This window comes from Lissotriton helveticus, chromosome 6, assembly GCF_964261635.1.
Source record: "Lissotriton helveticus chromosome 6, aLisHel1.1, whole genome shotgun sequence".
In the NCBI taxonomy this organism is placed as follows: domain Eukaryota; kingdom Metazoa; phylum Chordata; class Amphibia; order Caudata; family Salamandridae; genus Lissotriton; species Lissotriton helveticus.
In genome coordinates this window covers 1,034,750,568-1,034,776,487 of record NC_136067.1, presented here as the reverse complement: position 1 = coordinate 1,034,776,487, position 25,920 = coordinate 1,034,750,568, and the positions used below count along the sequence as shown (strand labels likewise).

The 25,920-nt window shown below is 42.4% G+C and overlaps 1 pseudogene; it reads right to left on the bottom strand.

Moving 5' to 3' along the window:
• LOC144762600 (uncharacterized) overlaps nt 1-25,234 on the bottom strand; it is a 79,311-nt pseudogene extending 54,077 nt beyond the window's left edge.
• Between the last annotated feature and the right edge of the window lie 686 nt (nt 25,235-25,920).

Here is a 25,920-nt window from a genome sequence, read left to right as displayed (position 1 = left end):
ATTCGACAACAAAAGAACAGGCCCAAGAGGGGTCTGTACTTTGGAAATTCGACAATAAAAGTACAGGCCCAGAAGGGGCCTGTACTTTGGAAATTCAACCAAGTTTGCAAGGAGTTGGCCGTCTGAAAAGAGGTTTCAAATCTCACTTACAGATAAAGTTAAAGTACCAGGCATTAACAAGCTGGATGACATTATCCAACTCCACAAAGAAGAGCAAAGTGACACAATGCCTGATTTAAAGACAATGGAACAACAGAAGAACATCAAGAATAAAAGTACAGGCCCAGAAGGGGCCTGTACTTTGGAAATTCGACAATAAAAGTACAGGCCCAGGAGGGGCCTGTACTTTAGACATTCGACAATAAAAGTACAGGCCCAGAAGGGGCCTGTACTTTAGACATTCGACAATAAAAGTACAGGCCCAGAAGGGGCCTGTACTTTGGAAATTCGACAACAAAAGAACAGGCCCAAGAGGGGCCTGTACTTTGGAAATTCGACAATAAAAGTACAGGCCCAGAAGGGGCCTGTACTTTGGAAATTCAACCAAGTTTGCAAGGAGTTGGCCGTCTGAAAAGAGGTTTCAAATCTCACTTACAGATAAAGTTAAAGTACCAGGCATTAACAAGCTGGATGACATTATCCAACTCCACAAAGAAGAGCAAAGTGACACAATGCCTGATTTAAAGACAATGGAACAACAGAAGAACATCAAGAATAAAAGTACAGGCCCAGAAGGGGCCTGTACTTTGGAAATTCGACAATAAAAGTACAGGCCCAGGAGGGGCCTGTACTTTAGACATTCGACAATAAAAGTACAGGCCCAGAAGGGGCCTGTACTTTAGACATTCGACAATAAAAGTACAGGCCCAAGAGGGGCCTGTACTTTGGAAATTCGACAATAAAAGTACAGGCCCAGAAGGGGCCTGTACTTTGGAAATTCAACCAAGTTTGCAAGGAGTTGGCCGTCTGAAAAGAGGTTTCAAATCTCACTTCCAGATAAAGTTAAAGTACCAGGCATTAACAAGCTGGATGACATTATCCGACTCCACAAAGAAGAGCAAGGTGACACATTGCCTGATTTAAAGACAATGGAACAACAGAAGAACATCAAGAATAAAAGTAATTTCAACACAGGCTCAATAAGTGGCCAGTACTTTAAGTGACAGAATTAATAGACAAACAGAGCCCAGAATGGGCCTGTAGTTTGATCCAAACCGATCTTGACGATGGTGATCGCTTCAGCTGTACTTGGGAATATCAACAATAAAAAAACAGGCCCAGAAGGGGCCTGTATTTTTTAATTTCGACAATAAAAGTAGAGGCCGGGAAAGGTCCTTTACTTTGGAAATTCGTCAATAAAATTACTGTTAGGAAGGCTAATTTAGAATGATGCATTAGACGGTGAACCCGGGACATGGCAATTCAGTCAACCAAAAAATAAAAAGGATCACCAGAGACTAAAGAAGGCAGACAAGTTGGATATTTGAGGAATCAGCTGCCCCCCACCCAGAAGCCCATAAAGGGTCACGGGCAGGGGAACTGGACACACATGTAGACGTAGATGTAGATCCGTGTTATTGACTTTGACTACATGGCAAAGTACAGTAACGCTTGATGCCCTCGAAGGCAGAAGAAGAAGTTGAAAAACAATGTGTGGTGCACATTTACTGACTACAAAATCGTATCTTATATTTGGCAAACACACACCAAAAGGCAGCAGGTGTGCAAATTACCACAAATGAACAATTACTGACATGTACTTTGAATTTGACTAATAATTGGCAAACACAGCCCAGAAAGGGCCTGTACTTTGAAGTTCAACAATAACAAACAAACACAGCCCAGTAAGGACCTGTAGTTTGAATTAAAAGAATAGAGAAACACGATAGGAAGAATATTTCTGAATTTCAATAAAGTTTAAAGCAAGCAAGGCAGCAAACACCTAATCTAACCACTGCAGTGTCAGGGGAGTAGTTACTTTGGCTGCCCTGAGCAGTACACAGAATGGGGGTTTGGATTCCACAGTGGGAGCCAGAGAAATGGCTTACACATGTAAAAAAGAAGAGGGAGGCAAGTGCACAACAATCCCACTTAGCAGAGTCGCAAACGCAGCAAGAGCTGCAAAAACAGCCCTGGCAGTAGCAACAAAGAGGCCAGTCCGGTCTTGTGAGTGGAAATCGACGTGGACAGAACAGGAGAGGGGGCCTAATAGATGCCTACCTACACATCCCAATGAACGGCTACAGGGCTCAAGAACAAGCCACAGATTGCGAAGGAGGAGCCTTAACTTTGGAATTTCGACCATAAAAGTGTACTTTGGAATTTGGACAATGAAAATACAGGCACAGAAGGGGCATGTATTTTGTAATTTCAACAATAAAAGTACAAGACCCAGAAGGGGCCTGGACTTTGTAATTTGAAAACATGCTTAATAAATGGCCAGTACTTTAACTTACAGAAATAATACACAAACACAGCCCATAAAGGGCCTGTACTTTGAATTAAAAGAATAGACAAACACAGCTCAGAAACGGCCTGTACTTTAAATGTAAAGAATTATTGTCACTGTACTTTGAAATTGATGTGTTGCATTCTGTGGATGCTGAATAAGGTTAAGGTGATTCACATGGACCCTCCTGCCTACCAAACCAAAACCTACAGTTGTTTGATGTTATTAGTAGTTGTGGAAAGGTGTGGCATCGCGTCAAAAAATGAAACAAAGGTGCCTTGATTAATGCCTTGTTTAATGTCCCCGACAGCCCCCTGCACCTAGAGACCATTGTCAGAAGTGAATTGGACGCTTTTTGGCAGAGGGCCTGAGAGCATACCACTTTTCTAAACGCACATGGCTGGCTTCTTTACGTGGATGCCATTTGCCAGACAGGTGTTATATCAAAGTGCGTAGCAAATGAAAAATAAAACATGGCTGGCTTTCACTGATATTACATTAGATTCGCACATACCATTGGTCACCTAGCGACCGTAACGGATGATGGTTGGTTTGCACTGGACAAACCAATATTATTATTAGATGATAATCCAGACACATTTGTAGAAGGCAGGAAACTAGACACCATGTAAATCTACAGCCAAAATGCGGAAAAAGGTCAAGCAAAATACATTGCATTTTTAAATACATTTCTGACAAGTAAAACCTTGAGAAGGTAACCAAGACGAGGGGTCACTTGGAATGCACTCCATGTGGATCCATCTACAGCATACTTGGCATTGTGCCTTAGAGGAATTCAGAACAAGCTGTAAATTTTCTTGGGTGCAGACCCCGCAGAAGTGTTGAACTGGTTCTAAATATGACAGAGGACAAGAGTAGCGCATCAGTAAAGGAGATTATGGACAGGTTTAAAACAGTAATGAAACGAAGTACATAGGCCAGTCACTGCTGTTCGAAAGTCTTTCAAAAAACCAATACAAAAACAAGCATTTAAAAAACTACAAGTTAATTTCCATCAATTACTATCTTGGATAAAATGAAATACTTGGCAGTGCTCGTTTGATCATTGAAGAAAATAAAAATTGCTACCACACACATAAACTTTGAAAGTAACCTAGGGCATTACAAATGTAGAAACATGTTTCGTACAATCTAAAATTCTAACCTGAATACTCCAGTAGCTTTATTGCAATAAACATTCTATAATCACTCAGAAACGTGGTATTGATTTCATTTGCCGGAACTGGTCTTCTAGTTATGTACGATTCTGCAAACTGGACAGAGTTTAAAAACGTACATGTTACACTAATAACATAATGGAAATAAAAATGAACTGATACATTTAAGCGCTTTTTACTTTTAAATTCTTTTGTCCAACGTCTCACACCTACCACATCAGTAACATCTTCTTTGCCAGACAAAATCACAGGCAAATGAAAATCACTACCGACAAGCAGTACCATCAGGATCACTTGGCGTTCAAGACAGTAATTAAAATATAAAGCAGTCTTTAATGTGTGCAACTACTACAAAGGCGTCAGCAACATTTAACATAAACCTATCTACGACAAATTCAAACTTGTAATTAAAGTATGGAAAAATTACCAGCATGCAAAAAACACCACAATTGTAGCTATCCTGTTGCTAGGCGTTACATTCTACCACTAACTGCCAGAGCTCACTGTGTGGACAGTCGATTGCCTGTAGGAAAGCCCTTTAGAAACATACGAACGGTCCGGTTAAATATTAGTTAGAAAAATGAAACACAAGTACAATTACAATATAATACCTATATCAACTTAGAAGAAAAAAAAATGTTAGCCAAAAAGTATCTGCGCACTTTTGACATAACATATGCAATAGAAAGTAAAAGTAAGTGCTACCTCCAATTCTGTAAAAAATTATGGTAGGTCCCAAGATTGCCATCCAGCGAATCATACACTATTATTTTTCTGGCAAAAGGTTTCAAAATCTGAAACGGTAAGCACAATAGGAAATGAAATATTAAAATATGGACATTTTTAAATGCATTTGTATGCTACAAATGTGATTAGTAAATCAAGAAATGGAAATTAATATAGTGTTCAACAGTTACTAGTAATACTAAGTCAAACTTAGGAAGAAGAATATGGCAAAAGTGACAAAGGTGAAAAAAGATAAAAATTACCAAAAGTAGCCAATGAACGCCAGTATTGGTCGGACACAGGACTGTATCCTTCATCTCAAAAGGTATCTATACAGTACAAAATAAACTTATGAAAAAATGCAAGTCAATTACAACATCCATACTCAATGTCTGCAGAAAAATGATAACAAGTAATTAAGTATTAAAAGAAAACTGGAAGGGAACAATAATCACTTCCAAGACAATGACAAAAATAAATGACATACAGCATACACCTTTCCATGTTCCAATATTAATAAATGGCATGAAAATTATTTGGAACAGTCGAATAATCATTAACAACCCAAAACAATATTGTAATCATGATACAGATTTCAATATTTACCCGGCAATGAGAGGAGCGATATGATCCAAGGAAAATGGATGAAGAGACTGTTGCAGAAATCAATAGGCACTGAAGTCAAGATAAAATAAAGTAGCTTAGAAACATTTCATACAAATTTACTATTTTTGGTTGGTGCATTAATAATTAATGACAATATACGTACATTAGTGGTTAACAGGCATAATCTGCTGAGATACGCATCAATGACCTTTGAAAAAATGAAGAAAACACATGAACTCTACCACGGGACTCACCATGTACATCCTACATAATTAGATACTATAGTAAGAATACATTTTATGTAAACCAACCTCATCAACTATCCATTGGCCCTCTTTTAAAGAACAAAAAGAATCATCATATAGTTTGAAACCCGTCACTACTGCTTCTAACCGTCCAATCGCCGGTTTCCGCCATACATCAAGAACTTTTTTAAACAATTTGGTCGTAGGACCTAAGGGGGATACAGGCTTTGTGGGAGATGAAGCGGGCGTTGAGGAAGATGCAGGCGTGGCGGGAGATGATGCAGGCGTGGCGGGAGATGATGCAGGCGGTGCGGCAGATGATGGGAGCACGGATGGCCATCGGTCACTGGTCATGCTTCCTGAAAAAGATTTTTTGAAGTGGTTGTTAATAATTTAAACAGACTACTCAAACATGCAACCGCAAACAATACTGAAACAAGAGTACATATTCATAAATCCCAAATGTAAAGTAGTGTTCTTTACACAACAAAATGTTCATAACAAATAACTTTGCGCATATTAAAGAGACATTTACACAGGCACAGTGATCACCATAATAAAAAACATAAAATTAGGCCATTACTTTAAAAAAGTTAGCCCTAACAAAATTACCTGTCACACTCAACTGATAAGGCCTCAACATGTCCAGATTATAAGTTCTACGTAAGACCAAGTTGCTACCATTGAGTAACTTTACACGCTTCCCTTTAATCTCATGTATATGGTAGGGTCCTGCAAAATTATGCTCCAAAATGCCGCCTTTCCTTGCCGATTGCCTACAATTTTTAGCAAGGACTAACGCTCCTTCGCTGAGCAAGTACGGCTTATATTTCTTACAAACTCTTTTTTTAAACTTTTCTTTTTGCTTTTCCTGAGCAACCTCTATATTCTGCTTTGTCTGCTTCTGCAACTCTGCTGCTCTAATTTTCTTCTCTGCAACAAGTGGTGCATACTCGCTTTCTGTTGGTAGTTTAAACAGAAGCTAATGAAGGAAACAAAAATAAAAAAATGCTGTTTACCGATTTTAAATGGAGCGATTTAATATACAGCTATTTTGCAAAAATATGATAAACAAACTTTGTTTCAAATCCCAAAAAAACACGGCAAACATGTATGTCAAAGTACATCAACTGCCAGTTTAAAATATACATTGGAATACTCTAAAGATCATACCGGTCAATCCATGACCTCACTAGGAAATCTTGCTTCTCGGCCATACATAAGTAGAAAAGAGGAAACTTTTGTGGTGGTATGCGGCTTCGATTGTAAAGCAAACAATGATTGGTCCACATAAACATCCCAATCAGTCTGATGCTCATTGACGTACTTGGACAATGTGCTGTAATAATAAAAACAATTAACCGGAAGCATAAATAATACTGTCAGATCAATAGACACATTACTTTCCAGTTACGATTGCACTGCAGCAAAACAAACATGTCAGAACACATTAGAGAAAGTAGTAAAATAGTAAAGTGCAAAAACATCACCATGACAGGTAACTCTCAAGTAACTAACAAAGTCAATGACAAACTTGCATTACCTTTTAATGTTAGCATTTGTACGCTCATCTAACCCATTTGTCTGTGGATGATAGGCTGCATTTACAGAACGTTCGATTTGTAAGAGCCTACATAACTCCATATTAATCTGAAAACAAACATCAATATATTGGGACATGTGGGTGAAATAAACTTTAGAACTGTTAATCAATAAAAAAAAACAGTACACAAAGATCACAATAGACATCAGAGCATTATAAGTTACGGCAAAATGGATCACTCACTTCATTCACAAACTCACGACCTTGATCGGTTAGGATCCTTTTTGGAGTGCCATGGCGGAGGTACATTTGCACCAATCTTGAAGCAACCTCAACTCCAGTCTTTGATTGTAAAGGGAATGCCTCAACCCATTTCGAAAAATAATCTGTGGCTGTCAGAACATATCTGTATCCTATAGGAGTGGTAGGCAAAGGTCCAATCAAATCCAATCCAATAAGTTCCCAAACTTCTTCCACCTGTTAATAAACACAATCATAGGTACAAAAGTTGAAGGCAGAAAAAACGCAATACTAAGAACAAAATCAGGTAATGGACAGAAAGTTTGTAACAGTAGAGTCAACAAATTAAAAACATACTTTGATTGGTTTTAATTCTGGGCAAACCTTGAGGGCTGGTTGTTCCTTTTGACAAACGTCACAGTGTTTGATCTGCAAGTCAAAAAAATACAAATCTGACAAGTACAAAAAATAACCAAGTCACAGAGTGCACAATCGAAAAAACTTGATGACTAACATCCACAGTGCTAAGGCAGAACAAGAACAAAACATACCCTATAGAGTACTTCATTGAAAAACTGTACATACCATAGTGCCGAGAGATCCCTCTGGGGATGATTCGCTGCGCTATATAAGTCCACAAGTAAAGTAAAGTATAGTGGAGAGAGAGTGAAATAAAACATAAATATACGGGTTCTGTTTTTGTATTAAAAAAACAGTTGCTAAGGAAAAAACATATATATTAAGTTTTTATAAAAACAGGGCAAATGGAAACTCACCCATTCATCAATTTGAACTGACATATTTGGCCAAAAATAACGGGAGGAAATGCATTTCAGAGTTTTATTGATACCGGAATGGCCACCAAGAGTAGAGGAATGAAATTCTTGAAAAATTTTATAAGCAGATTCAGCACCAATGACCACTTTAGTCTTCTTAGCTTTAGCAGTATAGAACAAACACCCACCTATTATCAAAAAGAGAAAAAAAATTAACAGTTACGCAAACTATGAAAGGCAAAAGTGAAAACATTAACAAAAAACATGCAATAAGACATAAACCGTTAACACATGCCACTTACAAATAAATAAGGAGATATACTACCATCAACGGTGTAACTTTTCGACATTCGGCGTAATCCATGCTTCTGAACTTTTGTAAAACCATCTGGATAAACATTACGGCTCACATAATCCACAAGCTCATTGTACTTTATGGCATCCATTACTATAAAAAGAGAAAGTTTAAAGAAAAATATACAGTCATATATACCATTAAGACATTTTACATGGTGTCATTCAAATAATTACAAAGGCCAATAGTTAACGAAGGTGTAAATATACACCATTACTATACATATCACCCTTGTCAAGAACACTACGCATTTGGAAGAAGGCCCGAGTTCGTAGCACATGGCAAGCTTGGGGGCATCGGTCATGGGCGTAGGCGCACGTGTTTGCTAACGCACATGGCTGGTTTTCAAAGACATTACATTGGAACTTGGCACACAGCGTGGGCATAAGGGAAAATAATGTACAGCATATAAACCAAAAGGATATCAGTCAGCATACCATTGGCCAAGCCTTAGAAAGCACAATGGAGCAACGCATTTGGAAGAAGGCCCGAGTCCGTAGCACATGGCAGGCCTGAGGGCGTCGGTCATGGGCGTAGGCGCACGTGTTTGCTAACGCACATGGCTGGTTTTCAAAGACATTACATTGGAACTTGGCACACAGCGTAGGCATAAGGGAAAATAATGTACAGCATATAAACCAAAAGGATATCAGTCAGCATACCATTGGCCAAGCCTTAGAAAGAACAATGGAGCAACGCATTTGGAAGAAGGCCCGAGTTCGTAGCACATGGCAGGCCTGAGGGCGTCGGTCATGGGCGTAGGCGCACGTGTTTGCTAACGCACATGGCTGGTTTTTTAAGACATTACATTGGAACTTGGCGCACAGCGTAGGCATAAGGGAAAATAATGTACAGCATATAAACCAAAAGGATATCCTTCAGCATACCATTGGCCAAGCCTTAGAAAGCCCAATGGAGTCACGCATTTGGAATAAGGCCCGAGTTCGTAGCACATGGCAGGCCTGAGGGCGTCGGTCATGGGCGTAGGCGCACGTGTTTGCTAACGCACATGGCTGGTTTTCAAAGACATTACATTGGAACTTGGCGCACAGCGTAGGCATAAGGGAAAATAATGTACAGCATTAAAACCAAAAGGATATCATTCAGCATACCATTGGCCAAGCCTTAGAAAGCCCAATGGAGCAACGCATTTGGAATAAGGCCCGAGTTCGTAGCACATGGCAGGCCTGAGGGGGTCGGTCATGGGCGTAGGCGCACGTGTTTGCTAACGCACATGGCTGGTTTTCTAAGACATTACATTGGAACTTGGCACACAGCGTAAGCATAAGGGAAAATAATGTACAGCATATAAACCAAAAGGATATCATTCAGCATACCATTGGCCAAGCCTTAGAAAGCACAATGGAGCAACGCATTTAGAAGTAGGCCCGAGTTCGTAGCACATGTCAGGCCTGAGGGCGTCCATCACGGGCGTAGGCGCACGTGTTTGCTTACGCACATGGCTGGTTTTCAAAGACATTACATTGGAACTTGGCACACAGCGTGGGCATAAGGGAAAATAATGTACAGCATATAAACCAAAAGGATATCAGTCAGCATACCATTGGCCAAGCCTTAGAAAGCACAATGGAGCAACGCATTTGGAAGAAGGCCCGAGTCCGTAGCACATGGCAGGCCTGAGGGCGCCGGTCATGGGCGTAGGCGCACGTGTTTGCTAACGCACATGGCTGGTTTTCAAAGACATTACATTGGAACTTGGCACACAGCGTAGGCATAAGGGAAAATAATGTACAGCATATAAACCAAAAGGATATCAGTCAGCATACCATTGGCCAAGCCTTAGAAAGAACAATGGAGCAACGCATTTGGAAGAAGGCCCGAGTTCGTAGCACATGGCAGGCCTGAGGGCGTCGGTCATGGGCGTAGGCGCACGTGTTTGCTAACGCACATTGCTGGTTTTTTAAGACATTACATTGGAACTTGGCGCACAGCGTAGGCATAAGGGAAAATAATGTACAGCATTAAAACCAAAAGGATATCATTCAGCATACCATTGGCCAAGCCTTAGAAAGCCCAATGGAGCAACGCATTTGGAATAAGGCCCGAGTTCGTAGCACATGGCAGGCCTGAGGGGGTCGGTCATGGGCGTAGGCGCACGTGTTTGCTAACGCACATGGCTGGTTTTCTAAGACATTACATTGGAACTTGGCACACAGCGTAAGCATAAGGGAAAATAATTTACAGCATATAAACCAAAAGGATATCATTCAGCATACCATTGGCCAAGCCTTAGAAAGCACAATGGAGCAACGCATTTAGAAGTAGGCCCGAGTTCGTAGCACATGTCAGGCCTGAGGGCGTCCATCACGGGCGTAGGCGCACGTGTTTGCTTACGCACATGGCTGGTTTTCTAAGACATTACATTGGAACTTGGCACACAGCGTAAGCATAAGGGAAAATAATGTACAGCATATAAACCAAAAGGAAATCATTCAGCATACCATTTGCCAAGCCTTAGAAAGCACAATGGAGCAACGCATTTGGAAGAAGGCCCGAGTTCGTAGCACACGGCAGGCCTGAGGGCGTAGCTCATGGGTGTAGCCGTCTGCCTTTAAACGTAGAGGCAATTTGCTAACGCACATGTGTGGCTTTCAACGTCGAACAAAGCCATTACCAAAAAAAAGGCACATTGTTGGCTATCAGAAATATTAATTTGCATACGACATAACATTGCAAAAAATATATAAAAAACGCACAAAGCGGGTTTGAAATAAAAAAAAGCAAATAGCTACACTACTCACTGACTCAAAGCAACAGAGTCAAGCCCAAACGATGCAAGGGTTGCAAGTAGACGATGCAAAGGATGTAGTACACACCGCAACACACGCAACTGCAAGCGATGTAGGGATTGCACCCTATTAAAACAATATAAAAATTCTATCTTACAATCTAAATGCACATATTTCTCTCAAAAAATCATTCATTCCTCGTCCAAAGCCAAAGATATTTTCTCCATTGTTAATGAGCTCACTCTACCGGACCGGGTACTAACTAAGCCAGTCCCCTCTCAGGTATTGTGTGACTCACTAAACGTTTTTTTCATTGAAAAAATTGCCCTTATTAAAAACAATATTCAGCCCTCTATCCCTTCTTTGGTCTCCGCTAGCACCTGTGGGAATCCACTGGTGCTAAACCATATCCCCCCAATCTCCATGCCAGAATTTTTAGCCCTCTTAAGTAGAGTAAACTCTGGCTCCCCAAATGACTGCTGCCCCCCTGAGGTCCTAAAAGAAGCCTTTCGAGCCTGCCCCACCCCCCTTTCACTGCTCAACAGCTCTCTGACTACGGGTATTGTTCCTGATTTGTTTTAAATGTGCCGCTGTGGTGCCTATTCTTAAAAAGCCCAATGCTAATCCCTTAGTATTGAGTAACTTCCGCCCTATTTCCCGCTCCCTTTTCTTAGTAAAATCCTAGAGGCCCATGTGACCAACTGTCTCAGCTCTTTTATTGAGTCTTCCCGATTCCTGGATCCCCAGCAGGAGGGTTTTCGGCCGGGACACTCCACCGAGGCCGTCATTGTGGCTGTGATGCATGAGCTTAGGAAGGGGGCTGATAACAACATCCATCAGGCTCTGGTGCTCCTGGATTTGTCGGCTGCTTTCAACATGGTCGACCATTCTCTATTGGTCGACCGTGTCGGCAGCGCCGGCATTCGGGGCACAGCGTTAGAGGGGATCAGATCCTTCTTACTCCATCGCTCCCAGGCTGTCCACCTATCATCCTTCTCAGCCACCCCTGAGAAACTAACCTGCGGGGTTCCACAAGGGTCGGCCTTATCACCACTACTATTCAATCTATATATGCAACCGCTGATTCAATCTTTACACAATTACCCTGTTACTATCTTTAATTATGCTGACGACATCCAAATGGTCTTCAACCTTAACTCCACACCCACATCCATCGCCGATTTTCAGTCTACTATGACCTTTATTGGCGAATGGATGTGTCAAAGCCAACTGAAGTTGAATCCCAATAAAACGGAGTTGGTCTTAACAGGAGGTCCTCTTAAACCCTGGAATTCCAACTTTTGGCCATCGTCCTGGGGCTCTGCTCCCTCCCCCACTGATTCTGTAAAGAGTTTAGGGGTCATTATTAGCAAAGATCTTTCCCTCACATTCCAGATCAAGGCAGTTACTTCGTCATGTTTCTTCCACCTACGGCGAATTCGAAAAATGTCCAGGTTTCTGACTGCTGAGGCCATTGTACTAGTCATTATGGCATTGGTCATCTCCCGCCTTGACCATGCCAACGTCCTCTACGTTGGCCTTCCAGCCTATCAACTTCGCCAATTACAACTGGTGCAGAATCAAGCGGCGAGACTTGTCTTTCACCAACCTTGTTATTAACATGTCTCCCCCCTACTGAAAAAGCTCCACTGGCTGCCAGTGTCGAAACGTGGCATTTTAAAACTTGGTTGCACTGTTTTCAAATCACTGACTGGCAATGGTCCCGCCTTTGTAACATCTAGGATCCATCGCTATGTCCCCTCCCGCAACCTGCGCTCCTTGCATCACAATTTTCTTTCTGTCCCTCCCTTTAAGCGGAAGAAACACAGCGGCCTTGGGTTTTCCTTTCTTGCACCCAAGACCTGGAACTCTCTCCCCTATGAACTCCGGTTAACCTCCTGCTACTTATCCTTCCGGAAACTACTAAACACCCACCTGTTTCGACAAGCATACAATGCCTAACACCTGCTCCTTGTCTCCACCCATGCTCATTTGTTCTATAGCGCCATGAAACCAGTGGTGTCCGAGCGCTCTACAAATAATTTTTACATTACATTTTACATTTACATTGCACTACTAAACTCGAGCGGTAGCCAGGGGGTGGTAAAAGTTCAGCAGGGCTGTGGGAAAAGTTCCAGAAAGTTGCCGAATAATAAATACATAGAAATGCGATGATTGGTTGAAGCTAACAGTTTGGAAGCGATCTATTGGATGAGAAAAAGAGTCTGACTTGTGATTGGATGAAAAAAAGAGTGAGACTTCTGATTGGTCAGAGACGAAAAACAAAAGGGGGTACAGCAAATAATGATGCACGTCACGAAACGTCATAAAACGTCACAGGGGCATAATATGCGCATGCGCAGGAATGTTGGGCATGCGCAAAACGAGGGGGGGTACAGCGCTCGATAGGGTACAGAGCTCAATAGTACACCGGCACATAGCCATTATTTTTACAAACATTTCCTCTAAAGATATTGACAATAATTTGACAATTTACCAAAAAATTTGATAATAAAGCTTTTATATTGACATAATTGGTTTCTAAGAGATTGTATTTTATGAACGTTTACTGGCTTTTGGAACCTGCTGCAGCATGTTTTGGGGTTTAATACTGGTAAAGTAGCTCATCTAATTTTAGAGAGATCTCTCTATTGCATTTTCTTATCTTGTGGTCCGGAGACCACTTGGTGTCTAAAAGGAGTCTTCAGGTGGTTTTTGGATGTTTTACAAAATTAAGTTATATTAAAATTACTACATTTAAATAAATAAAGTAGAAACAAATAATGATTCAAAAGTGAAAATTTGAAAACCTTTGCAGTTTGATTGTGAATTAAACTAAATATTCCAATATTTTGGCATTTGTGTGGTGCATTCATGATTTTGTGAATTGTTTTGAGGTTAAAATTTCTAAAATTGTTCAGGTTAGGGGTCGCCAGCTTCCATTAAAGACTAAGTGATGGTACCAGGATTCCAGTAATGATTCAGTGGGGGGTCCACAGCAGTCAAACGATTAGGGATCACTGCTCTATTGTCTTTGGTCACAGATCTGAATCATCATAAAATAGTGATGAAGATTCAGGCCTACTGCTGTGCTTTATGTATAATGTGTATGCGTCAGATTTGAATTTTCTTTAAGATAATTTAGTGGGTTAATGCATTTGGTGTAAAGATTCTTGTGTATCTTGAAGATCACAAGTTACCATTTTCCTGACAAACACTTCACTGAGTAAAGCACTGACTGAATACTGCTGCATATAACCTGGTGGGAATAAGGTTACATTCTTGAAGATTTTAGCTCAATCGTTCATGTATTTTTTCTTTTAATTTATTTTTAATGTATATAGCCAACTGCCAGTCATGCATACAATACAGTAATCAGCAATTGTCCTGTACCATAATGATTTAATTTGTGGAGTATGCAAGAGTTGCGTTAAATAAAACATCAACAACATAAGAGCATAACAGATTGAACATTCGGTAAAAATCACAGTACATGAGTGATCATGTAGCCTGCGGAGTGGCAGCAATAAGGCAGTATGTGTTCATCATGTTGTGTACATCATCCGGGCACCACCTAGTAGGAGCGTTTGTCCATGAAGGAAATAAAATGAAATAAACAAAGTGGGCATGATACCTCCACTAGTCCACCTGTAGTTCACTAAGGCATCTCAGCAAATGGATGAAGCTGCAGGTAATCTGGCTGCCATATGCCCCAAAGTCCAGAGGTCAAATGCAGCAGTGTAGCATAATCTTTGCTCATAGTGTTACAATAGATACGATCTTGAAGCCATTTCTTTATCGTTGGAGAGTGTTCTACCCCAGTGCAAGGAAACCTGTCGTTTTAACTAAGAGCAGGGCTATTGCCGTGAACCGTCTAATGCATCTTTTAATAGGCTTGACATATCCCAATAGGTAACTAGACATAATATCAGATACATAATATAGAATGGACATAATTTCGAAGTAAAAATATAGAATGGACAAAATATTGAATGGACACAATATAGTGGTTAAAAATATCGAATTGAAGGTAAGTAATATAATATCGATTGTCAAAATATAGAAGTTTAAAATATCGAAGTATATAATACAGCCATTAAAATATATCGAAGTTTTAATAATAGCGATTTTTTTAAAGTGTTTTGTATGTTAGTATATGTGTGAAAAGTGTATATTATTTTTGTAATATGTGTTTAATTTATTTTAAGTAATTAATTTTATGTTATTTAATTTTTGTGTAATTTAATTCTGTAGGGGGTTGTGGGTTTATAGGGGAATAGGGTGGGAAGTAATTTAATTATATTAAATTAAATATTATTTTTTAGCAATTATTAATTATTTTTAATTTAATTTTGCTTTTTAGTTCTGTAGCGGGTTGTGGGTTTTTAGGGGAATAGGGTGGGAAGTAATTTAATTGTATTTAATTAAATGTTTGTATTTATTTATTGGTATTCATTTTGGAATGTATTGTTAATTATTTTTTAATTGGTAATTACTTTTTATTAATTGGTAATTAATTTTTATTAATTAATTATTTAATAATTATGATTATTTTATTAATTTATTTTCTGTAGTGGGTTGTGGGTTTATAGGGGAATAGGGTGGGAAGTAATGTAATTGTAATTAATTACAGATTAAAAATAATTTTTTGTATTGATAATTCATTTACTGTTAATTATTCATTGGTATTAATTTTGTAATTAAAATTGTATTAGTTGTTAATTAATTATGCATATGTAATACATTTTTAATAACTAATATGTATTTGTATTTCTAATTAATTAATTAATATATAATATTGAATTGGGAATTGATTTTAATTAATGTTTTATTGGTATTGATATTTAATTTATTTTTATTAATATATTAAATCCTTACTTTCCCTACTGTTGCACTCTCTGGAGTGGGAATAGTAATTTATACCCTCCCGCTATCCAACGCTTTTCCTACTGTTGCACTCTCTCGAGTGGGAATAGTAATTTGCTTGAGCATGAGTGATAGGTGGTGGAAGACTTCTTCCCAATATGACTGAATGGGTATACAATTCCATGCTAGATGCCCAAAATCAGCATCCATCATCGCGCATTTTGCATATGCACTAGAGCTATCGGGATGTATCCGGAAATTAATTTTGAAGTGATATATATTCTATGGAGGTATTTGTAATGTAGAAGTTAATGTCTATAATTGGACGAGACACATCACGTCTGTGAGCAGCAGTATGTCCAGAATGCATCTGTCAGTGGAACCCCCATGTCCTGCTCCCAGGCAACTCCTGCCTTAAGGCCCCTCACAGGTGAGTGCAGTCCGGGGAGTTAATGACTAAGGTGAGAGGAGGAAAGTCCTCCGGTTCAGTAGCGGTTTCTGGCAAAACGCTCAACAGAGCACCCCGCACTCTGTAGGAGGAGAAAACTGTCCATATCTGTCGCGCCCACACTCAATGTCAGTTCAGCAATCGCGTGCAGGCAGGAGTTGTGAAGCAGATCCCCAGCAGTGCGTAATCTATGTTTGTCCAGCGTTTGTATGCTTAGTGTTTCAGTGGTAGGAGGGAGCAATAGGTTGTCAACTAAGGGTATGTGGGGAGAATATAAGATGTATCGTCGCAGTGTAGCCCATGCCCAGCATGTCATTGCCATAGTTTCTATCTCCCTGGGTTGACGAAGAAGGCCCAGTGGCAGAACTGTTAGGAGTGGGCATGGATATATCTGGGAGTGCTCGGGTCGAAGGATTTTTATACGAGGGCCTGGGTGGTACCAAAAGTATGTGAAATGTGTGTGCGCAACTAGATAGTATATATAAAAGTCTGGGACGTCAAACCCTCCCTGTTCAAATGGTAATGTTAGAGTGTCAAGGGTTATACGTGGTTGTTTACCCACCCTAATCAGCCTGATCATTATTGATCGTAGGGTGTGAAAAAATGATGTGGTCAAAGCAATTGGAATGTTTAAAAATAAATATAGTACCACGGTAAGACTACCATTTTAATGATAGCGATCCTCCCAGCTATAGAGAGAGGGAGTTGAATCCATCTATCAATCTGTTCTGTCAACCGGGCGATCACAGGTCCGTACTTAAGGCAAATGACCTCTGCAACGCTGCAATGCAAATAGATGCCCAAATATGTTGGAGGATTGGCACACCATTTCAGTGGAAATTCAATGTCCACTGGGGTAGTAGCAGAGGTAAGTGGAAATATTTCCAACTTGGTCCAAATAATGACTAATCCTGAGTGCACCCCAAAGCGGACCACCTCCCTCAGAAGCGGAGTAAGTTTTCAGCCGGATGACAAAGGAACAGCATAATAGAAGGAGGTAGCTAGTGGTCCAGTGTGGAGTTGCAAACCCCTATGGAGATGCAGCTCCTGAATATGGCTGGCAAGGGGATCCATTGCAGAAATAAACAATAGACAATAGAGGGGACAGTGGACATCCTTGTTGAGAAGCTCGGGTAAGTGGAAATAGTTTTGTAACTGTCCTGTTTATGCGGAGTTGAGCAATTGGTTGAGAATAGAGAAGGCGGATCCAAGTTAAATATTCAATGGGTAGTCCCAGTTTTTACATCACTGCATACAGAAAAGACCACTCCAACTAATCAAACGCCTTCTCGGCATCTAGCAGAACAACTATTGCTGAGAGTGACGGTTCCATCTGATTCAGCACTGAGAATACCGTACATAAATCTAGTGGAGTTGACCAGCCAGGCACGAACCCCCCCTTATAGGGACATAACGTGGTGTCTACGAGCAGCGCCAAATGGGTGGCCAGTATTTTAGCCAAGATGTTATTGTCATGGTTAAGGAGTGATAACGGTTGATAGGACTGGCACTGATTGTGGGCTTACCTGGTTTAAGTAATAATGGTATTATTGCTTCCTGCATGGTCGGAGATAGGAAGCCGCTCTCCAGAGCCTCAGGATACACCTCGAGGAGGCGTGGGGCTAGTATACCTTGGTATGCTTCATAGAAATCCCCGGTAAGGCCATTGGAACCAGGGGCGCACCCGACAGCGCCTATATTGCCTGCTTGACCTACTCAGCGTCTATTGGCGATGCTAGAAATTCACGCTGCCCATCTTCCAGCCACAGCATGGCTATTTCTTGTAAATAATCCCCTGGAGCCTGCCATCCCAGAGGTTCTCGAGTTTCATATGAACGTGTATAGTAGGTTAGTAGAGTAGCAGTTATATTTACGTTGGAAGTCAATATCTCTCCCGTGTCAGTATCTAATTGAGTAATATATGTTGCCTGGTATTGTGGACGAAGGAGCCTGGCAAGCGTCCTCCCGGGTGGCTCCCACCCACCATACAACCAGGCTCTGGCATATTTACCCAGGTATTTGGTCTCTCTGGCTGCCGCATCATTGAATTCAACCATTAAAGCGGCTCGTGCATGGAAGGTCGTCGACGTGGGGTCCGTGATCGCGCCCGAAGTTACTGTTGAAGGTTACTGAGTTCAGTACGAATAGATCGAAGCACATCCGCATGTTTGGAGATGCACACTCCGTTTATAACCACCTTGAATGCATCCATAACATCAATTGCGACTCAACTGTGCCATCATTGAAATCAAAATAATCCTGTGTAGCATCCACCACCTCACATCAGAACACGGAATCTAGAAGGGCAGAGGCAGGAAACCTCCATAAGGGGCGCTGTTTAGGAAGCAAAGAATATTCCAATTCAAGCAAGACCGGGGAATGGTACGACAGTGTGCGGGGTAGATGCTTGATATTACTTACGTCTAGCAGGAGTTGTGGGGTGAGATACCAATGATCTATACGGGACCATGAATTATGCAAAGCGGAGTAAAAGGAATAACTACAGACTCCTGGGTGGTGTATCTGCCAGGGATCAGTTAGTAGCAAGTGTTGTAAAAGATTTGAAAGGCTTTGTTTGGATTAGGGTTTCATTACATGCCCTGGGCCGGTAGTGTCCGTGGCGGGGTCAAGTGTGAGGGTGATGTCACTCCCCCATAACTATACTGTCCGCGTTCATTTTGTCAATCACAGAGTGTCACCTGGGGGAAAAAAACTCGGAGTCAATGTTTGTGGCATATACGTTCACAAGAAATATGCTGTCTCCCCTTAGTAGTCCTGAGCTAAGACATACCGTCCGTCTGGGTCTTCTATAACTAATGCTGTGAAGGGGATATAGTGATATACCAAAATACAGACCCCCGTGAATATGAGCTGTAGCAGGAGAAAAACGAGTTCACTCCCCAATTGGACGCAAACTTATGGACAGGGTGGGGCGAGTAATGCATTTACTGCAGAAAAGCAATTTATATATTGTGCCTGCACAGGTATGCTAACACCTGCCTACTTTTTTCCGGATTACCCAGGCCTCTTACATTCCACAAGAGACAACTAAGATGCAACCCGGAGCTATGGGCCCTATTAGCAGTCACGAGGCAAGAATATTGGCAAGCTGAGGTCAGCAATGCACACACCAAGTACTGCGAATATCAATGATGCTCCAACTATTATTAAAAAACATCTAAAACTATTACAAACAAGGAAACCCCTTTCCCCCCACCTCGCCCCACCCACATTGGATACACACAAATTAGGCAACCAGTATATGCCAGCAAACAAAAGATCACTTATTACAACAGATGAACAAAGAAAAATAGGGAAGGGGAAAAAGTAGGGAATTATCCTGTAGTGGGTGGCAACACTCCATTGGAGCCTCGGAATGAAATAGTGTTTATATCTGGAATGTTTCCCTCACCAACGATTACCATACAGTCTTAAGGCAGTTCCGCTCAGATGAAAGTTTCAAAAATAGCCACAAATGGTGAAATACTTATACAGTACACCAATGGAATGTCACAGATAGCTGCCAATTCAATCAAAAGCCAGTTGGAGGGAGGGCACGTTTGTTACAGTCAGGGGACTGACGGTGATAGATCATCAAAAAGTCAAGAGCCAGAACTGGTGCCATCCTCCTTTCGCTGCTTTGCTAGAGATGGTTTTTGCTGTTTCCAAAAACGCTCGGCTTCTGCAGGGGAGTCAAAAATGTGTGTCTTGCCACCCAGTTGGACGCGGATCCGGGCTGGGTATAGCATGGCATATTTTATGTTTGCCTTCTGGAGGGCATGCTTCAGATCGATATATATTTGCCACGCCTCCTGCACAAGGAGCGTAAAGTCTTCAAAGAAGGATATAGTAGAACACTGGTAGTTTAGACGCCATGCTCTCTCGCCAGCCGGAGAGCTTCGCCCCGGTTGCTGTAATTAAGGATCTTGGCAACTATAATTCCCGGGGGAGTCCTGGGTGCTGGGGGAGGACCCAAAGTCCTGTGGGTACGTTCCATCGCAAATGTTGCAGAGAAGGCCTCCCTTCCAAAGAGGTCCACCAGGACGGATTCTATAAATGTGGCCATTGGGTACGTGTTGGTCTACTCCACAGTTCCCACGACATGGATATAATTTCTGCGGGAGCGTGCCTCTAAATCCTCAGCCTTGTTGTTTAAGGAGGGAGTCGTCACGGTCGAGGCACTTCTGAAGAGGGGGCTGTGCATCCTCCAGAACGGCGATACGCTGCTCCGCCCCGCCTATCTGTGCAACATGGGACTCTAGGTGGCCATTCATGTCATCCAATTGGTTATTCAAAGCATCCAAGAGGCTATCGATGGACTAGAAGCCCGCCAGAAGTTCCGCCATTATGGCAGCAGCGTTGTCCAGCTGGCCCTGCTTCTCCACAGTGGCATTTTTGGCATCCTCCCTCCCAGGGGTCTTCCCTGCATCAAAATTCAGCTGGCGATGCTTAGGGTCGCTACGGCACATTGTAAAGAAAGGGGGCAGGTGGGGGGGCGCCTCCTGCGCGATAGAGTGATGATGAACCCCAGTGATGCCTGGAAGTGTGGAGGAGGCCCCAGCCCCACGGCTCCAGATAGGGAAGGGGGGCTTTGCAGTGATATGGCAGCCATCCAGTCCGTCCATTGTGCCACACCCAACCTGGGCTGTTGGGTCAAGGGGTCTGCAGGCAAAGGACTGGGGGCTGATATGAGAAGTGCTCCCCCAACAATTTGCACGGCATTCACCAGAATCCTGCGTGGCAGCAATACATGAGAGCTCGGTTTGTGCGGGGTCTCAGGCAGCAAGGCTCCCGTTCAGAAATGTGCCTAGCGCTAGTCGAGCGGGTAGAGCAAGGCAGTTTGAAGCGAGGCTTCCCCACCTCCCATGTCATGCCGCGATAGGCAGCGGCGGGGAGTGTGTCCTATCCACATGTGGAGAATGCAGCTCCGGTTTACCTCCTGATGGTGCTGGTAGTCGCTGTCGGCCGTGGAGCGCGCGTCCCGGCCCCGCCCTCAGGCTCACCTGAGTCCCCTGTCAACTCAGGGCCTCAGAGGGACGCGTCAGGGCCAAGGACGTCGCTGCACAGATCTCGACATTGGTGCAGACTCTGGGGTGGATCAGTGGCTCAGACTGCTCTCCGCTGCATGCTGCATCAGCGTTGCCGCATTCAGGCGGATAACATCGCGGCTACGTGATGTGTGGTGAGATTTGCCGTCCGAGTGCTCCGTAGCTCCTGAGTCAGGAGGCTATTTAGGTCGCCAGCTCGGCCACACCCCCCCCATGTATTTTTTTTCTTTTTTAGAAAGGGAATTGTGTCATAGGCCTTGCTTTACCCAAGAGTATGTGAAATAAAAAAGCATGAAATAATTGGTTTCTCATTTAAAAATAATCTCACTCTGGCCTGATTCACAAAGGTAAAGTTGGACCAAAAGCCTAACTTCAATCACCTTATCAGAGTAATGGATGCAATACTTATAAAGTATATGCATCATTGGAGCAAAAGGAATGCTGTTTTCTGAGGGCATTCTGGGACTTGTAGCGTTCTAAACACAACTGGTTAATTACGCTTACATTTGCATTTCTGTGAAAGGAAGCACTTACATAATCATGACTAGTGAACTAAGGACCTTATTACTGTTGTATGCTATGGGAAATGAATGGCTTGGCCAATGCTTATTGTTGGCATGTGAGGGGTTTGGGTGTTGTATGCTGTAACATACATGGTTTATGAGTGTTTTTATGCATGATGACTATTATATTTATGTGCAATGAAGTAAAGGCTGACATTGTGTGACTTGTCTCATTCAAAATTATACAAACATATCCAAGGTGTCCAAAATACAGACATAATCTTAACAGCTGCACATATGTCATTCCAGAAATATCGGTAGCGGTACTAGGACGCACATATATTTGCCAGTGTACAGACAAAGCAGTCTTGCCATGCAAAATGTGGCCCTTGCCGGATAGAGTGTTTGATGTTGATGTTGGCAAGGAATATGCCAAACATTGGAACCACAAAGGTCATATCCAAGGCATTGTTTGCAAATGTGCAACAAATCTATTAGGTATGTTGTGTTTCATTATGCTACACAACAGATGACAATTTTCAGTAAGTGTATGACTGTTGTACCTGCCCTTTACACAATAAAACGGGATCCACTTTTCAGGCATGGAGATATCAATCCAGACTGTGTACTATAACAACATGTAAAATTATGGGAAGGTAACCATGTGTAAACAGTAGGGACCTCATATTGCACTAATGCTGAAGGTGAGAGTTAGTAAACATTGAAGAGTATACTGACCTAAATTGAGAAAGATGTCAATTTGTAATTCATTTCTGGACATTACAGTGACAGTACACCTATGTTTGGGTTCAACCAACATATTACTGGTTAGTGAGATCGAGGAAGTACAAAGTCAAAACTTGCTTTGTTGTGTCAACCATTATCATAAATTGTACTCCAAATATACAATTCTTTGTCTTCATTTTCAGTGAACCAGACTGGCCACGGTACATCTGGACAGGACTTGGGGTAGACTAATGGATCTTCGTCTTGTCAGAGGGCATGTCCTCTAGAAACCACTAGCGAGGGGGAGGAGGAGGGAGACCAAGCAGCAGTCAGGGGTAGTACACCCACCTGGACCGAGCCAACACAAGCAACATCACCAGCCAAGTGGGGGCTGAGGAAACTAAAGGGGGGGACATTGAGAGAGATACCACCAGCCAGGGCGAAGATGAATTTGGGTCTCCCCCTGGCCCACAAGCACTTGGCATTGGAATCGTGTTCCTGGAGCAGGCCATAATACCATTTTGGCCTGTCACCGACCCCTCCCTAACTCTTGAGGCCCACATATCAGGGCCTCCAGCTACACCCCCTACCACTACTCCTCCTCTACGTGCCTCCCCAGTAGAGCTGAGGGAGACATCTGCCCCGACACCCCACATCCTTCATGTTCAACCCAAACCCCTCTGTGTGCTGTATCTCCAGTGTCTGCATCCCAGGGATTGATGGAGCCAAATGCAGGACTGTGGCCTCTCAGGGCTTCCAGGAACTGAAGGATGAAATCAGAATGTTCTGAGAGTCACAGTTCAGACATTTTGACAGCCTCCCTTCCTCCATCACTTCCTTGGGTGCAGCCATATTGTCTGTATTGGCCCAACGACCCGCCCAGTCATCTGTTGTTGTGTCCCAAAGTATATCTTCCCTCTCTATTTCCCCTGCTCCACCTCATGCACCTCATGTTTTCCCCTCCCGTGGGGTGTCTGGTCCTGCATCAGCCAGTTAGGAATAGACCACAGGAATAGCTAATTTGGACACTGTAGTTCAAGGATGCCATTGAGGACTGCCAGTGACTGAACAATGTTTTGGAAATAGCCTGGCTCCCCTGATGCTTCCTGGCGTGTTTTATTTGTTTTGCTCACCTCTCTCCAAGTTCCATTGCCCATTCTACCAGAAGATTTTATTTAATTTCCTTTTTCCCTTTCCAATGGACAGTATTTTATTTTCAATTATTTCCTTATATTTCCTACAATATGTATATATTTTTCTTCAAAACCATCTCTGTCTTGTGTTTTTGAATATATATGCTACATTCAAAGTAATGATGTCTACATCGATAGGTGTTTAGCTATGCTTATAACATGATACCTTGTTACACAGATGGTCCTACAAATCTACGTCTTACTAACACACATTTATCATCACATATATGGCATACAACCAGAGTAACCAATTGACCATCATCAACTATTACTCAAGTTAGTATTGAATTGTGAAAAATACATTTTCATCTGCAAATATTGTGAGCATTTACATTTTACATGGATCATGGGGACTCTCTCTTGAGATTTTGCAATTGTGGTGGTGAGCATCTCTGTGAGTAAGTGCATTTACTGTGTTGGTGCTGATGTGTGAGTGGGTATGGTGCAGCTTCCGGTACAGTTGGTGGGTGTGCCTGTACAGGAGGTGTAGATGCTGGCACAGTTTTTGCTTTTGCCTGCTGTACAGGTGCAGAGGGTGCTGGCACAGTTGTTGCTTGTGCCTATACAGGGGCAGAGGGAGCCTGTACAGTTTTTGCTTGTGCCTGTACAGGAGCAGGGGCTAACTCTGCAGGTGGGTGATGTGCCTGTACAGGTGGGGGACATGCCTGTGTAGGGGGGATGTGACTGTACCGGTGGGGGACATGGCTGAACAGGGGGAGGATGTGACTGTGCAGGGGGGCATGTGCATGGGGGTGCAAGTGTACATAGGAGGGGTACCAGTGCATGTTGTGTGTACAGGTGGCTGGGTAGGGTGGGTGCAGGTAGGTTGTTGGGTCCCCTCTATGATTTGAACATGCAGGAAGACATTTAAACAGATTCAACATACCCTCGTTCAACTTAATGGCCAAAGCATGGCACTTTGCACTCTCTTCCCTGTCATATGACATCATTTTCTACCCATGTCTTCGTGAGATGTCTCAATCCTGTCAAAAAGATGGGTCTGCCTGTCAATCATCTGAGGGACTTCCTGTAGTGAGACTGAAATCTTGACCAGGGTAGCCCCTATGGCACGAATGATCTGCCTTACATCAGCCTGTTGTTGGAAAAATTCATTTTTCCATTCATTACCATGACCATCTGCCAGCCTCCTTCACAAGGGATGACTTCTGATACGACCGTTGGGTCAAGCAGCATGGAGAAAGGTTGCATGTATGCATCTGTGGGGAGGAGATTCACGCCTAGGGAATGCCTACTCCTCATCAGGGGTGGTAGATCCTTCAGATGCTTGGGAGGAGTGTGAAGGAAAAGCGACACGTCTGTCTTGGACGTTAAGGCTGCATGGAGGTGATGGTTGTGTTGGGGTATGTGAATGCTGTGGCTGGTTGGGTGACTACTGGGAATGGGCAATTCTCAGAGGTGAAGTGGGAGATACAATGTTGGCCAGTCCTGATGTAGGCTTTAGGGTTTTGGCATTTTACCAAACAATGCATTCCTCATAATCCAGGTTCTCCCCCGCAGCCAGCATCTGCTCATCTTCTTCCTCATCATCATCTTCTTCTTGAGCAGTGCTGACGGCTGACATTTCTGCTTGGAGGAGGATTGGGTTCTCTCCTCAGACTGTCTGCTGCCCTAGACTGGTGGTAGTTTCATCCTCATCAAGCGACTCATTGTCCTCAGGACCTGAAAGACGGAGGTTGCAACATGAAAAGTATTTGCCATAGTATATTGTGCTACAACTCAAGGGTTCTAACCATTTTTCTTTGCCTCTATCTGAAGTTCCACATGTGATCTAGATTGTGAAAAGCTACATTTGACAGCCTATACTGTAGCATTGAAGTGTTCAGTATAGCTTTGCAATTCCAAATCAAATTCTCCAGCTCCAGCTAGAAGTCTGTGTAGTACTGAGTTCCCCCATGATGTCAGCTGCTGATCCTGGCTCCTTGATTGAATGGCAGAAGACATGGTCCTCGATTCAGCAAATTCAGAAGGAAGTGACACCTTAATTAATGTTCAGCATGAATTGTAAGCGAACATGCAAAATAAACACAGACATCACTGATTATGTTGGGAATATATCACACATCAGACGCTTCAAAAATGTGGCAATATATGCTAATTTCCTTTCACAATGGTGTGGTTACTGTGCACTATTTGGAATTAATAGTTTACAACACAATAAGACACACTTACCTGATGGACAAATGGCAGTGGGTCTGACTGCTGCGGCCAAAATGTCTCACAAATCCCCGAATGAGGTACTTCGATTCA